Source organism: Haliaeetus leucocephalus, unplaced genomic scaffold (assembly GCF_000737465.1).
Source record: "Haliaeetus leucocephalus isolate CR32 unplaced genomic scaffold, Haliaeetus_leucocephalus-4.0 Scaffold317, whole genome shotgun sequence".
Classification (NCBI taxonomy): Eukaryota; Metazoa; Chordata; class Aves; order Accipitriformes; family Accipitridae; genus Haliaeetus; species Haliaeetus leucocephalus.
In genome coordinates this window covers 8536097-8552718 of record NW_010972753.1, presented here as the reverse complement: position 1 = coordinate 8552718, position 16622 = coordinate 8536097, and positions in this window count along the sequence as shown.

The window sequence follows — 16622 nt, the reverse complement described above, 5'->3', positions numbered from 1 at the left end:
GAGGTAAAATAAGAACCGCCTGTATCCAAGAAGAAATACAAATTGCTGGTTAAGAGAGCATTCCCACCCCAAAGTACAGCTTAAAAAAAAATCTGTGCTGCTTTAGCAAGAATAAGAAGTGTGCCTGCATGGTTCTGGCAAAGGCTCTCGGAGCAAGCCCAGCCATCCTCAGGCCCAGCACCGAGCAGGCGGCTCCTCAGTGCCCCGCAGCCCCTTGTCTCCTCCTGGCAGCAGGCAGTTTTGGCAGTGATGCCCTCCCAATCCTTTTTTCTGTCCCCCACTGTGGAGAGGATCACCTTCCGCTCTGCAGGGCGAGAAATGAACCACCACAAACCATTTTAGCTCCATCCCTGACAGCGCTGGTTCAGTGGGACATATCCAAGCTCCTCGGCTCTGTCCCATCAATGCGCAGAGGCTAGAAGTTGCAAAACTTGATGTTTTATCTTCCTCAGTCCCCATCTTCATTTTAAGCACTCTCTTCCTGTACTGGGGGACACGGTATTTTCCACACAACCCAAACTCTTGCTCAGTGAACCTCATTGTCCCCCAGGGGGGACACAGGGAGCAGAAATGTGACAGGCGGGAGAAGTAAATTCAGAGGCTTGGGGCTGTATGTGCTAATTGTCTTTCAGGTGGTTTTGCCCTATTAATTCTCCATGTTTGCACTGCTGCTCTTTTGTTTTATAAACATGAGAAAGCGCTCATCAAGTCAAGAGGCCGGCTTTGGGACAGGTTTCCCACGAGGCTGGGACAACAGCAGCGTGAATCATGCAGTGCACAAGGACTGTAGGTGCCCATGAAGGACCACCACAGTGAGGGTAAGGCTGTGGGGTGCAATCTATTCAGTTATGAAATGCTGCTGCCAGCAAGGGGAACAGCATCTCTGGTTGGGTTAAGGTGAGGTGAGGATAAAGAAAGTTGTTCCACCTGCTGGCAGAGTGATTATGGGCCATCGTAACATCCCCCGATGACTGGGAATGGCACATCAGGCCCATCTCTGGAGGTCATTTCATTGCCTGCATGAGAAACTGTTTCTTGGAACAGCTTGTTTTGACACCGACACAGGACAAGACAACTTTCAGGTTAGTGAGATGTGACCAGCGGGTGTTGATGGAAATCCTACACCACCTCCTCCACTTGGCAAGGGAGAGCTGTGTGCAGGTGCGGCTCCTCGGGGACTGCCGCAGAGGCAACCCCGTTTGGAAATGGGCTCATTTAAAGTTCAGCATTGTGATAAGGGAAGTTGTCAGCAGCAGGCTCAGAACCAAGGATGAGTGGAAGAAACTGTGGCAGAGGAGCAGGCAGCTTTGGAACCTTCCTAGAAGTCCTGGCATCCTTAAAGGAAGTGCGTCAGGTCACAGAGGCCAGAGCAGTGTCTTCTGGGGCAGAGTTGCCACCCTACCATGCATTTGCTCCGGATGCGAGTCCCCCACACCTCCAAGCCTTTGGACCAACATTGCCTGGTGGGCATGGGATCCCACAGCGTGGGATATGAGTCCCAGGAGGAAGATATCCTGCCTGGAAGGCATGTGCAGCCCTGAACCACCTAAGAGGCAACTAACAAAGGCACTACCATTGCAGAGGAGCATGCAGATCCTTTTAGCATTTTCCTTAGAGGTCAAAGCAGCCAAAGGAGCAGAGGACAAATGGTAGGATTTGGGACATAACTCCAGACACTGGCCATGGGGAGGTGGGAGAGGGAAGACCCCGGATCCACAGCAGGTTCTTCTGCCTTAAGCCCCAACAAACTTCAAAAAGTTGACTGCATTAGCCTTTCCTGCTGGCGACAGGCAGGCATTCATCTAACCAAAGGGAAAAGGGAGCAGGGCATTTGACCCAAAGAGGTCAGCAAAGCAGAAGGCCCTGGCCTCACAGGTTTAGCTGCTCACAGGACACACCGCAAAGGCAGCGATGGGACCCTGACAAAGCAGGTTAAAGCTCTTTCTCCTGCTGCACTTGCACACAGGAAGGAAAATGCCCAAATCTGCAAGATCAGGAGTTGCAGGAGCTTTTCTTTATTAGAGCAACAGCTCCCCAGATGAGGAGACCCTTGGGTGGTCCGCAGAGAGTGCCATGCTGTGCACCACTTGTCAGTCCAGCCGAACAGTGCAACTCCTCATCTTGCCCAGGTGCGATGCTTCGGGGATAATTGACCATTCTGCATTACTGGGCCCACCGGGGAAAGTTTTCTCTCCAGCCCAAGCACTTAGCTGTTGGCTTGTGTCCTGAAGCATGAGGGCTAATATCCCTTGCACATTTTTACCATAGAAATGAAAGAGAGAGAGTATTTTTCGATTCAATGGGAAACAAGTGAATAATAATTCTGTGAAGCCATGTAGTGGAAAGAGAGACTTTGAGCACAACAAGAAACAGGATTTTAAAATTTCATCTGCACAGCAGAAGGTCCTGCCAATTGAACCGTTTCCAGTAAACAATCTGCTAAGTCTGACAGTTTGAAGGAATACCAGACTGCCAGGAGTGAATAGGCTGGGATTTTTAAGAGGTTTATTTTTCATCTGAACACTTTTGTTTGTGAGCAACAGCTTAAAAAACAAAATGCATGTGCAGCGGCATTAGCAGCCAGGCAGAGGGCTTCCCCGCCAGCCAGGGCTCCAGAAGGAGCAGAGGAAAAGGGCCTTGCTAGCGACACGATGTGCTCCGGGCTGCCTGGTGTGCAAGGCTGTGACACTGTGCTATTGAGTCTGCACTGGGAGACCCCCTCTGGTGCCCCCGCACTCCCACAGAGAGGTTTGGATTGAGCCCAGTTTCCTTCCCCGCTTTCCGCTGCCCTCCATGTGGGAGCATCGTCTGAGTCGGTGGTCCTCAAAGGGATGCCAAAGGCAGCCGACTGAGATGGGGGGGACAGGACGGGACGGAAGGGACCGGCTGGAGGTCAGGTCTCGCAATCACAGGACTGGGGCAAGCGTGGCAAGAGGCTGATGCTCCGTGTAGCTCAGGGTGGAGAGAGCTCCCCTGATGCGGCCGAGCAGGGACATACAGCCGTGGTACGCTGCAGGTGATGACTTCTCCCAGTGCGGGGGGGCTTTGCTTCCCTGCCAAGAACATGAGGACAAGGAGGTGTTTTACTGCCTGGTTAAACACCTCTGCAAGGAGGTATTTAACCCGGGCAGGACTCCCCCTGCCCATGTTAAGGCAAGGGCAGGGATTAGGGGTTGAGCCTGCACGAGGGACAAAATCAGCGATGGCTTTCTGTGCACAGCTCCGTGCTGGTTAGCTCTAGGAAAAGGGTGGCTGAAGACAGGGGAGGTGCTGGCTGGGATTAAGTGGGAATTGCCTGGAAATGCGCCGTGTGTGGCAGGAGGTGAACAGTCAGCACCTTCCACACGCACGGCCCACACAGCATCCAAAATCAGGAACCGTTTTGAAGGTACAGTCTCACAGCCAGGATTTGGAGCCAGGCATGGAACAGATTGGGATTATTTTGGGCCTGAAAATATTAATGTCTTGAACCTTTCCTCTTCTCCCTCTCAGTAAGGAAAGAGGAAAGAGGTCGTGATGGGAGTTGCAGACCCAGCTGGGATTAAGAAAACAGGTTGAAGTCTCTTTTCCCAGTTCAGACCAGAGACTCAAATCCAGGAGAGGACAGCTCTGCCTATCTTGTTTTGAGGCAGGATCCTCATGTTCAGCCTTGAGACTTTTTTGCTGACAAATTTCATCTTGAGCTGGTAAATCCCCTGGGGACTTTTCAGATTTTAGCGCCTAATGTCTTCTGACAAACACCACCCGTGCAGGGGAGAAGGGGCTTTCCTGGTGCACAGGCTGCAACACCCTTCTGTTGCAGAGCATGTAAACCATGTCACGTACAGCTCAACCTCCATTTCAAAATAGCCCATTTCTTCATCCCTCTCCTGCTCTTACTTGGAGGCTGCTCTAGACTCCCTCAGCTTTCCTACCTGCTCTCTTTTGTAGAGGGATTTCTAATTGGATAAACAAGGAGTTCCTTAATCCTTTCCTGTCTTGGTGATAGCCCCACAACATGCCTCTTTCATTAGAGCTGAAAATTGCTGGGTCATGAGAATTGTCACCCTACTTTTTCCAAATGCAGTTTAATAATTATCCCCCTAAAAATCGGGCCACGGAAGGGTTTTGGCAATCATTTGTACTTCTGAGAATTATATAGAAAAAGGCAAGCTTGTCACAAGCCAGCACCAACGAAGGTGTAGCCTGCACAAGCACAGATGGCTGAATGTACAAGAGGATAACAGCGTTGCAACAGATGCCTGGAAATACAGCCCTGGTTGTTTGGTGGGGAAATCTCCTGGTCCAGAACATGTTTGGCATGTAGGGAGATGTGGGCCATGTGCTCCTCTTCGTGTGGCAGAAGCCAGTTTTGCAAGCTCCAGGGCTTGCCATCACTGCTGCTGCTGGTTATCACCAGGAAAGCCTCACTGCAGCCTACCTGGGTTTGGTGTTGGAATTTACCAACAAATAACTTCCTCTGAGCCCAAATGTCTGCCGTCACACTGCTGCAGTTCACAGGGTAGGAACTGACCTCTTCTGCTCAGAAATACTCGAGAAGCAAGGACTAGAGACTAGCCAGGGACTGAAGCCTGGCTAGGGGCCAGGCAGACAGAAACGCCGACATGCAGAAGTCTCAAGCAGTAGCATCTGGAAACAGCGACCGTAAGGCTGAGATAAGAGGGGCTGCTTCCACAGCTTCCTGCGAAACAGGGTTATTTGCAGCTCTGAAGTCCAAGACTGGTCCTTCTTTTAGCGCGGCGACTCTATCCCCCTCTGCAGGTGAGGTGACAGCTCGATGATGTGTCACCTAACTCTTCACTGGGTGCTCTGCCTAGGGAGGTGAGAGTTTGTAGCCATGGGCATCGCAGGGGAAGACCTCAGTAGTGTCTTGTAACAAGTCCTTCCTGACTGTTGAGTGTGACACAAGCGTGGGAGATGAGATCTGGGTTAAAAGTCCCACACCTTCACTTTAACACATCTGAAGTTGCCCTCTCAAGGCTTGTCATGGCCACTTTATGGTGTAGGCTATTCTGCATCATACGCTTTTTGGGCTTTATTTTTTCATGCTGCTGCCCTTTGTTTTTTTGCTTCAAACATTAAAGATTATGCCTGAAAAAATACATTTGGCTGCAGTCCACTGTAGTGGATGAGTTGGGATTCGACCTCCACAAATTAATTTTCAAAGTATAGGACATGTGGGATGTCTCTGTTGTGCCTCATCCCAGGCACTGAGTTAGTGACCAGCTTGCAAACATGCCAAGCGTTAAGCAGAAAGATAGAGCGAGAATTCCCCGAAATGAAAGGAAGTGAAACTACTGGGCACTGCTTAGCAACACTCTTAGGACCGACTCAAGACGTCATTGTCACAGCAGAGTGTGGCTTCTTGCCCTCTACGAGAGATGGACCAAAGCCAAATGGCATCTGCTGGTCCCTGCCGATGCCTTTTTCTGTCTCCACCAAGGGAGAAAAGGGGCTTAAATCACCCCAAGGCACTGTTGGTGGTCAGGGCATCCAGCACTGGTGTTGGTGGTGCCCCACCGCAAGGAAGAAGATGGGCCCTGGGGGCTGCGCTTGCTGCTAAGGGTACTGAAGAGGATAAGGTGGCGGGGGAAGAAAGGAGGGACCAGGAGGTGAACAAAGATTAATTCAAGGCAGGAGCAGAGCTGGATGCTAAGATCAGTTGCTGTAGGAGTAGCTCAGAGGAAAAGCTCATCTCGAGCTGCCTTGTCACACCGGCACCGATGTAATCTCAGTGGTAACACTAAAGAGCCTTTTGCCTATGTACAAGGCCAGTAACTGCCACTGTTTCCCAGAGCTAATGTAAAATGAGATCACATTTTTCTAATTTACTTCCAGGCTCTCTCCTTTTTATGTTTTCAATGTGAATAAGCACAGCTTTCTTTCAAATGTATTAGACGGTGTATTCTTTCAATGTCACCAGCCCGTCCCAGAGCCCAAGCATCATACATCAGTGTCCCAAACCATCAAATCAGTTAACACATCATGAGACTTTTTCGGAAAGGTGTTTTCTGCGATCACCGGTTCTTTGGCACCCTTAGGTTTCTGGCCTAGGAGAATTCAACTCTTTTGGGGTTTTCTTTGCAACAGGGAAGGCAAGACACATTTCTCTTCCAGAAAAGGAAAGCTGAGATTCTTGATCTACGTGGTTACTTTTTGGAAGAAAACCATGGTGAAGTGTAAGGCTGGTGATTAAATCACAAGAATTGGCAACTGGGAGTTACAAGCAGTGCTTGGTGCTCTGTAGGGATGCTCTGAATCGCCCTCCTGAAGGGATGCCAGCGTTGCAGCTCTGTGTGGGCCAAAGCACGAGAAGCAGCCAAGTCATCAGCCCAGGGGTGAGTCTTCAAGCAGGGGTCTCCTCTCTTCTATGGTTTCCCTGCTTCACTTAACCAAGACCCCAGCCCTGCAAATACTCGATCACACAAAGTGTTTTACGTACTTGATTAGTTCCCTGAACTCTGGGAGAAGCTGACGTGCTGAAGTACACGGAGGGTTGGAGACGACAAAGGCAAACAAAAGACTGGAAAAGCTAATGGGTTGCCTTCTCCCTCCTGCTGCTCTGTGGAAAGCTTTTATCTGTTGGACTCTCCCCTCTCCTTCCTTCACAAACAAGCCTTAGGCCAGAGAGCATCTCTACACAAGGAAAAGTGCTTCCCCAGCATGGCTATAGCAGCAATATTATGCCTGCAAAGTGCTTTGACACAGCTATACCAGTTAAGCTCTGCTTGTAGAAGCCCTGCTTCCCCAGAGTAACTTCCTCTGTGCTAAAGCCTTCGTCTGGCACAGACATACTGTGCTCCAGTGGTAGCGGTGGTATTTATCCACACAGGTTTCCAAAGCAGCAGGGCTTCTTGTGGAGCTGGGAAGGAGTTTATTTCTGCCTCCCCAGTGAAAACAACATGCAAAACTTCTGGAGTCCCAAACGGCTTTTCCAGCTCCTGTTACCCATCTGGGTTTCCCTTGCACTCCGGAGACAGTGTCACCATGATGCCGAGACGCATAGCTCACCGCAATTTATATCTGGACTCAGTCAGCACAGAGCCTCAGCCCTCTCCAGCTTGCTCATTATTTACTGCATTCTGCTTGCTGACTTAATAGTGTTTTGTCCTGTCCTTGAATCCTGCATGGATGGATTCAGAAAAAAATCAATGTGCCCTGACCAGCAGGCCTTCTTCCCGCAGCGCAGGGGAATTTCCAAAGTGCCACTATTTCTAGTATTTATTTGTTTCCTTTAAGTTATTAGCATGACAGGGCTAATTGTGATGTTTCAGGTGCATTAAATCTTGCCTTCCACACTCTTAAGGCAGTCAGGAAAGAAAAGAGCAGGAGTTATAAAAACAGAGCATATATAAATACTAGCCTCCAAAATGAAAAATAATGATGGCAGGAATAAAAGGCACACTAATCTGCGCGCATGTCGCTTATTTATAAAGCACTACCATTGTCATAACAAGGTACTAATGCAAAATGAAGGAGCAGGAGCGGGGTAGCTGAAGAGTTCTCCACCGTGGCTTAATTAGGTGGGCAGCTATGGCTTCCCCACCACCACCACCATAATTAGTGGGCACTGATGAAGGGCGAGCATCAGTGTGACAAGACCTCGGGCCAGCCAGGGCTCCGTACCAGGCTGTGCCGGCGCAAGGTTTGGTCTGACAGAAGGATGCGGACCTGTGCAAGGGACTGTGCTTGCACGGTGCTGGGTCGGGGAGGTGTTTTCTTTACATTCATATGTGACATGGCTGTGCTGGCAAAACTTTAAAGCACAGCCACCTCACTCTGTGGCCTCCTTGTCCTACTTGTGCAATGTAAACAACGAAACCGCTGTATGCCGTGTGGGCTGTGTGCTCTCACCTGCTGGTGCAGCACCTGGGACACCGAGTGTTAAAACATTTAAATATGACATTTAGCAATAAATGGACTCATCTAGTATTCACAACTCTTTTATTCAAAGCACAATATTTATAGTCACTACATCACCCAAATCTAGGGCATAAAGGCTGTCCCCTGACAAGGTTTACAGACTCAGGGGATATAAAGAAGTAGCAGCGCGTTTCCATGGGACAGGGTGCGAAAGCTTTGCAGCTCCGTTATGGTGCCGATGCTTTGCCAGCGGGGAAGATCCAGAGAGCTGTTTCCCAGAGACCCCTCCTTGGTAGGTAGAGAAGCCCTTGGACATCAGGGCTCGGTGTCGATAAACTGCAGAGCTGCCTAGAGCTGAGCTGGGGCTGGTGGCTGCCCTCAGCACCCTGTCTCTCAGCCCATCTCTGTGCCTCCCCCCTGGCTCTTCAAGCCCTCAGATCCAGGCTCCTGCTACAGAAAGCACGTGCAAACTGCATGCAGGGTGCTGTGCATACCCCATGAGCCGCTCTTTTGGTTACTTTCCCACCAAAATAACATCTTTCTGCCAGTCGCTTCCTCACTTCGCTGCTCCAAACCTCGTCATCCTGTTCCACATCCAAAAACTCAGCCAGATTCATCCAGGGAGGAGAAAGCAACAGCACTGCCACAGGGAAAGATAGCGGAGGGGGTTTAAAGAGGCAACAGATGCAGAGCTGGCTCCCCTGCCAAGGTGGTTGTCCCTGTCAAGGTCCCAGCACTGCCTGGAAGTAGGGGATGGGTGGTTTTCACCTCATTTAACAGCTGGGGCTTGTGCCTTTTGTTCTGGCAAATGTAGGGTGCCTGAGATCAGGTCCCTGCTGTACCATAGGATTTATAGGCTGCTCTAAAACTGGTGGGTCCCCCTCATTAAAAAAAAAAAAGGAAAACAAAAAAAATCCCTTTAGAATGCTTGTGCTCCTCTCAGGGACTCAGCGCAGCAGCCAGAAAGCAAGGCAAGCCAAGGCATCGCTCCATAACCAGCCGCGTTCATGGTCCCTGGCTGAGGAGGTAGCAGCAGGGTGCAAAAGGTCCCCGGGTGCTGGTGGCACAGCAGAGTCCTCGCTGACCTCTCCTTGCACCCAGGCAGAGGTGGGCTCAGGAGCCACGATGCCTCCTCTGCGGGTCTTTGCCATCCCCACAGCACAGGCTGCCACGTCCCGCTCCATCGGGATGCCGGCCAGATTCACAGCAGAAGGAGGTGTGTGCTTCACGTCGCAATCGGCGGACTAAAAATCTCCTCTCCTGCTTTCCTCACGCACCACCGAGCTGCCTGCATTGCAATGCAGGCACGGTGCGGTCTCCGGCTGGGATAGCTCAGGCACTTGAGAGCAGCCTCGGGGAGAGGATTTTTTTGTGCCCTGCTTGCAGCGAAGCAGTGGCACAAACAATCAGCTGCTATAAAAATGAATTCCCCATCCCTGGACCTTTATAAGAAATGCAGGATTTTTCATACTTGGCAGGGTCTTGCTTCAGCAAAGAGGTTTTGGCCGCTGGAGTGCATAGCAGATGAAAGGAAGAGGCTGGGATCCATGCTGAACCGGCCTCCGTGCTGGCATTACCGCGCTGAGCCAATCCATCTCCATTAGAGTTCACAGCCTCTTTGATCAATCTCATCTTTAAAAATACCAACGCTCCGGAAGGCTCGGGAACTGCTTAATGTTCCTTCATTATTTTTCGAGCCATTAAAAACAGAGGTATTAGCTGCTGAATACTTTTTGTCTTGTTTTGAAGTAAAATGGAGAAGTAGTAGAATGCTAAAAAAGCAGATTAAAATGATTAAAAATAACAGAGCAATGAAAGTCAAACTGTTGGCTCTAAAAATGTTGATGTGTTGCATTGCTGTGGGCATTATATTCATATGAATGAGAGCAAAGGGCCCTGCTACCTGCCTCTGTGATGAACTGTGTGTGTCATTACACATGGCTGTTGCATTAAATCTGGAAGGGTTGCCGTCTGTTTGTGCAGCAGCCAGGGCTGCTTCTTTGGTGATACAATACAAGGTGATTCCTGTATAAAGCGGGCTCATCTGGGATCAGTTTTGGTGCATAGGAGGGATTTTTTTGGGCATGTGCCTATTTTCCTTTCTAAAGAGTCCTGCGAATTGCTGGTCTGGACTGGCTGTCAGGTCTCAGACCTCTCCCCCAGCTCTGCAGAGTTACCCCATGCCCCATTGCACGTGCTCATGGTTGGGCGACACGATGTGAATGTGGCTGATGTTTTTTCTTTTCTGAATCGGCCAGGGCTTTGCTGATACACGTACGTGTCCATCCAGTTCAATACTGATGGAGGCTTGGCCAGAGCTGCAGGAACCCACTGCTGGAGTCTCGCTTTTCTTTCTCTGCTGAGGTCTTTACCCCAGCAGCAGATCGTATGTCAGTGGCTGTGGGTAACCAGTCCAAAGCCTAACTTCCATCTGAGCCACAAGAAAGAGTGCTCAAGGATTAAAAGACCATCCGAAAGCTGTGGTGTTTCTTGCGAAATGACTATGTGGTTTTGGGGTACTTCTTGATGAATAGCTTTTACTTGCAAGCCAACTACATGTTTAGTACCACTATGGATAGGCTTGGTAGGTACCGAATGGACATGCAGGCTGAGCGCTTCTCCTACATGCCTGATGAATTCATGTCCAGTAGCTGCCAAAGGCCGTTTGCTCCTGGCCTTTGCTCTGTTTCGTGATGGCCAAGAGGGTTCACTCTTTGATTTGCCAGTGTGTTTTGGCTCAATCCCATCCTTGCACTGGGAAATGAAGCAAATATTTATTAACTTCTTCCCTTTCCGCACTGTGACTTCTAACCAAAAGAAACCGAGGCCGTTGGGTCAAGGGAAGATGGGTTGTCGCAGGATCAGGCCACCATTGAGGGCGGCAGGACCAGCCTACACACCAACTGAGAGGGTCAGTCCCCCATTCCTGGGGGTAAGGCTTGCAAGCAAAACAAAATCTGCTTAATTTTGAGAGAAAGCCTGGGTAGAAGTTTTTGCTGGCTAAACACAAATCTGTCACCATTTACTTTCTAGGGAGGATTTGCAGGTGTGGACGCTTGTTTCACAACGGGGCCCAAGGCTGGGGCAAAAATCATTTCAGCATGTGTGAAGGTGTAGGGTTTCTCTTCACCAGGCACACTCTCGCCTTCTTTTCCATCCCGTCTGTTGCGTCTCTTGCCAGGCTGGTGCTGAGCCAAAAGTGAGAATAGGCTGAAATTAAAAGAGAATTTGAATGCTTCGTCAAAGCTTATCTGAACTCCACTGGTTTGCAGAGCGGGGCCGCGGCACCAGCCCTCATGAGGCTTCTTACGAAATGCTGGCTATTTCTGGCTGCTTTTTTCCAGCCTTCCCAGACGTGAGCAGAGCTCCCCGCATGCTCCTGGCACCTCTCCAGCTGGATGCTGGCACGGCCGTGCTGCCTGAAGACGGAGCGGCGTCGCAAGGTGGGGCAAGGGGACCCGGCTTGCTGGTGGGGATGGATTTAATGCCTGGGATGCCTTTATCCCGGCATGGAAGTTGCAACGATGGTTACGCATGCAGACCAGGCTGCACCTCATTTGACTGAGGACCGTAAAGGGCAAAGACAGGTCGCTGCAGCCTTACGTACGGCGACAGCCCGCGCACGCTCCTCTGAACCTGTTGGGAATGGACCAACCGCCCCTGCGGCTTCTTGCGTGAGGATGGGCAAGGGATGCCAGCCCAGGCAGTAGTGCCCTTTGCTAGCAGCCTTGGTGGGTCTCAGTTTTGTGAGCGGTTGCCTCCCGCGGCTCGTGCTCCAAGGGCAGTGCCACAGCCCTCTCCCCTCCTCCTGGACCACTTCGCAACAAGCACAACTTGCTCAGCTTGTCGGCTGGTCGCAGCCGAGGCTGCGTAAGCGTGGCTCGCAGGATGCTCACAGCACAGCAGGCAGGCTGCAGCACGGGGCTCAAAAAAAAAGCACGTTACAGAGGCTTGGCTGAGAGCAGCGTGCGAGATTTGGAAAATGGAGCCCTGGAAGATCCTGGAACCAAACGCCTCTGAATTTTGGGGGAGCTGGAAGGAATGTGGAGTCCAGCCCTGATCCAGGCCCATGGGTATTTGGCAGCAGCTATAAACATGCTTAGGATGTGTGGATTACAATCTGAATGTTAATGCGGCCCCTTTCTTCCAAACAGAGAGATGCCTGGCTATTGCAGAGCAGTAGGATATTAAAATGGATTGGATTATTATATATTGGACATAGCAGCAGCTGGGCTGTATGGCAGGGCAGGTAAATACTCCTATCTGAAAGTGTGGCTTCTGCCTATTCATCAGTAAAAGCGTATTTCTGACATTCCTTCTGGAACAGCTTCATAGTGATACCCAGCCTTCTCTGTGGAAGCCCAGATATACGGCAGCAGCTCCCAGAACAGCAAATCTGCCTTGTTCTTCCTTTAATTACCCCACTGCTTAAGGAAAAAAAAAATTGACACACTTTTCTTGCAAGTGAAGATTAAGCAGCAATTCAGCTCCAGCTCTAAACTGTGCAGCTTCCAGCTCTGATTTTAAACAAACAGCTAAAGAAATCCCTAATGCCTAAAGCCAGCAACCTCAGACCATGTGGAGGTTCCCCACATCACTAGCCTGATTTCCCAAGGTGATGAGCTGTAGAAAGCCCCCTAACCCTGATATGAATTATCTGCATTAGAAAAAAGAAAAAAAAAAAAAAAAAAGGAAAAAAGCATTGCAGAGACAGGACCCCAAGCCTTGGCTTCTGCTGCAACTTTTACTCAGCAACGAGTCCAGTGGATCTCAGCACTTTGGGTCAGCGCTGGAGCTGTGAGGGACTGCAGCCAGACCCAGACCTGCTGGGTGGACGCTCGGAGCTGGTTCAAACGCTGCCGTAGTGGCCAGATCCCCCAGGAGCTGGGCCAGAGCTGACCCGTGGCTATCTGCCTCCCGGGCTGGATGTGGCTTGCATCTAGCCAGCCCTGAGCACGGCTGGAGCAAACATGGGTCTATCTGTACCTATCCTCCTGGCTGTGCCATGAAATGCTTCAATCAGCCATAAGGATTAACCCCACAGGAGCACATCTATTTCAAATCTCCCCCTCGATCGCTGGGTTTTTCAGATTTATATGGAGATCAAGAAAAAAGGGCCCCGTTCCTCAGATAAGGGATCCAGAGCTGGGTTCACAAGGAACTAAAGATACATCTCTGCTGCTGTCACCAGAATGGTGCAAAGACACCCAAAATACCTCAGGAGCTAAAAACGGCGGATTAAGGTTCACAGGTAAAATATTACAGCGTTGAGTTCAATTGTGGTTTTGCTGCAGAAAGAGACTGAAATACAGTATTTCATCCTGCTGGACAGTGTCCAGCTATTAGCCGGCAGCACATCCCAGAGGGATGGCGGTTACTGTGTCTTCTCACCGGCTCCTGTGTAAATAGTAGCATCCCCACAGAGTCAGGGACAGAGCATGAGGGACATGACGGTCTTGGGGGGAGAACATCCAGTTGGGAAGGTGGAGTCCCCACACCAATGAATACTTTATATGCTAATATTATTTAATCACTGATTTATATTTAACCACTTTGAGGGCACATTATATTTATGCATTTGTGCTCCTCCCCTCGGAGAATGGTCCTCGAGTCCCCTAGTGAATGATACTTGAATTTCTCTTTCCCATAGAAAAATTTCCTTTTGGAAGTGACGGTATGAAAAAGATATTAATGAATTTTTAGAAACAACTTCTTCATACTTTTTTTCCTGCCAAAGCTGTTTTCCAGTTTAAACTTCAACTGAACTGAGGAATCTTGGCTTCCTATAAGCTGCATTTCTCCGTGAATAAATAATTTTCCAGTTCTCCCTCCTTCAGATCTTATGTCCCATGGTATGCTTGGAATATCTCTGCATAGATGCACGGCATCATTTTCCATATGGATCTGCACTCAGTTCCTTTATAGTTTGACATAAACGATTGCACAAAATTAGTGCCTGAGTACGGGGAGCCCAAATGTTCCTTAGCATCCTCCCTGAGACTCTGCAGCACGGCGATCTGGGCCACCAGCTTCTCACCACGAAGCCGGTGGCTGGCCCTTGGTGCGTACAACACTCGCTGCTGCGGGCAGCGCTCTCAGCGTAGGTGAAGGCCACCTCCTTCGTCCACCCCGTCACGCTGCCCTCCTCCTCCTCCCGATTAGAGATGTCATCCCTACCACGCTGCCAGTCTCCTGACAGTGTGGGAAGCCCGAACACAGATGTTCCTCTTGATCCCAGCCTCACACTTGGCAGCACAGTGCGCTGCGCTCCCTCCCAGACGTGCCGCTGGGCCAAAACACACACAGAGTTTTATTTTTAATTCAGCACTTTTCATAGCAGCCTAAGTTGTGTAATTCCTGCCCTTTCCTTTCCCCTTCTCTCCTCTTTTTTTTTGACGGCAGCGCACACTCGGGTTACATCCAGCCCGGGCATACCGTGGTATGTAGCTGTGACTCTATTTTTACACCTCCTCCTAGCTCAGCTGCTAGCTCCGTGGTTTTTGGAGCCGTAGGCAAACTGGAAAAAGAAACACCCGTTGTAGCCCAGAACCACACGCAGCCAGCAATTCCCAAACCCCTGCCTGAGGCTGCCTCGGATGCTCTGCCTGCCCGAAGATGCCTCCACGGCTCAGCTCTGGTCAGAAGGGCTTTGCCCCCCCCAAGCACTGCTGCCCATCGGCTGGGCCAGCATTTTCAGTGCTGTCCCCCCCACCTCCGGGGAACCCCGTGCCTGGGAACCCCCAGCTCCCTTTGCCTCCCAACCTCCGAGACCAGGCGAGACCCGCAGTCTCCCACCTCCCAAACTGCCGCTTGCTCTTCCCCAGAAACAAATCTCTCTCCCTGTGACACCTGGGGGCTGCTTTGCTTTGGGGGGGTTCTGCTGATCATCTCCTCTGCAGATGCTTTCCCGTCGCTGCAGCGGAGGCTGAGAAGCAGAAGCAGGGCACCCTCCTCCGTGACTGCTGCACAGAGGGGAAAGCCGGGCTAGCAGAGACATCAGAGGGTTTTCTGGTTTGTTTGTTTTTTTTTTTTAATCACTTCTGTCCTCTCTTCCCACGCTTCTTGAATTATCCTTGCTCCCTGGCAGTCAGTCACTGCAGAGAGCCACTGAGGACGCAGACACAGAGGTGCTCAGCTCTCCCTCCTTCAAACCCCAGGGTACTTAAATATTCACCACCTCTTGGGATGCCAGGGATCGACCCCCTTCTCCTGACCTCTCCCACCCTATTTCTACCCGCTTCTCCAAACCCCTGGTTGTGTCCCAGTTCCAAGCTGCAGTTTCGGGCTGCACACACAAGAGGCAGCCTGCCCTCGCAAGCCGGCAGCCGGCCGGGCCAGTGGCACGCTGGCCAACGGGCCCGGTAGCCCTCAGCCCAAGACCACCAGGTTACCAGCCCTGAAGGGAAGGGACCCGAGCCTCCCCCGGGGCAGAGACCCTTTTACGTGGCATCAGCTACTGCTGCCGTTGAGCTGATGACTCGAAAGTGCAAGGCGAGGGGCGGGGAAAGGAAAAAAAAAAGGCAACTGCAATGTAATTAATGCTGTAACAACTTGTTTCCCCCTTGGAGAATTATACCATTAGCTGCTTCAATTGTGCATGAAATATAAATTACATTACTCAGAGGCATCATGTCTAAGCAGACACAATCCTAAGTGACATGGCTTGCCACAGTGTATCATGCTCCCTGGTCAAAATTAACAGAAGCCCGGTTGCCTGAGGCTAGCAGATACTCATTCGGATATCAAAGTTATAACCACGGTAGTTCAACCGCCTTCCTGCCTCAGGGAATTTCCCAGGGGAAAGCAATGTAACCAGGCTCTATCGTCCGATGAGAGCAACTCACAGGTTTGAAAAATGCTGGTGTATTCCTGGCAGCTTCGTATTTTGGAGCCTGGTCCTTTAACAATTCAGGGATGCTGTAGCATCGCTGTCCTCATGCCCACCTCTGATTTGCACGCGTCCGATTTCCATTTGCCATCAGACAAAGCCTGTCCAGGATTGTGCTGCTAAATGTTATAGGTACTGATAGCGAGAACTTGGCAGGAGGGCTGCTGAGCTGTAAAAGGGACCCAGAGGGCAGGAATCTTCCCCTCCCACTGAACCAGGACTCTTTTTTGGGAGACAGGCAGCTTCAGTTCTTGTACTTCCCTGGCTCCTCTAATTTTGGGGTTAGCAGCTGGCTAGAAGACACACTTTATTCTCCTCTGATGCCCATCTATAATGAATGATTGCAACCCCGCAGCCTTGATTAGCTGTGTTTGTGAAGAATAATTTGCTCCACTGTTGGAATAGCATCCCAATTTTTTTTTCTAGTCACTTAATATGGACCCTTAGAGCTGCAAACACTGAAAACACAGACGGAAAGGGAACTGCAGTTTCTCTTCTCTGTCTCCAGAAGAATAGCTTTTGCCTTGGTTTGCCTTTGCAAAGTTGAAATCATAGGCAAATCTCTTCCTTGGAAAAAAAAAATATGGAAAAAAGGACAGCCTTGACAGCCCGTCAGAGAAGATCAGCCAGTATCTGCTGACACAGGGCCAAATACTGTAAGGTGCTGTGTGCCTTCATCTCCCATTTAAATCAAAGGGAAATGAGGATGCTGAGCACTTTCAAGGCTGGGTTTTTGGCATTTCAGCATTTTACCAGTGACGTCGCCCGAGAACCACCAACACAGAGTTGTCAGAGATAGTTGACTGTGGTCTCCCATGGTGAGGATCTGATGCTATGCAGAAGAGGGCTCAGGCTAGGTACCACCCACAAG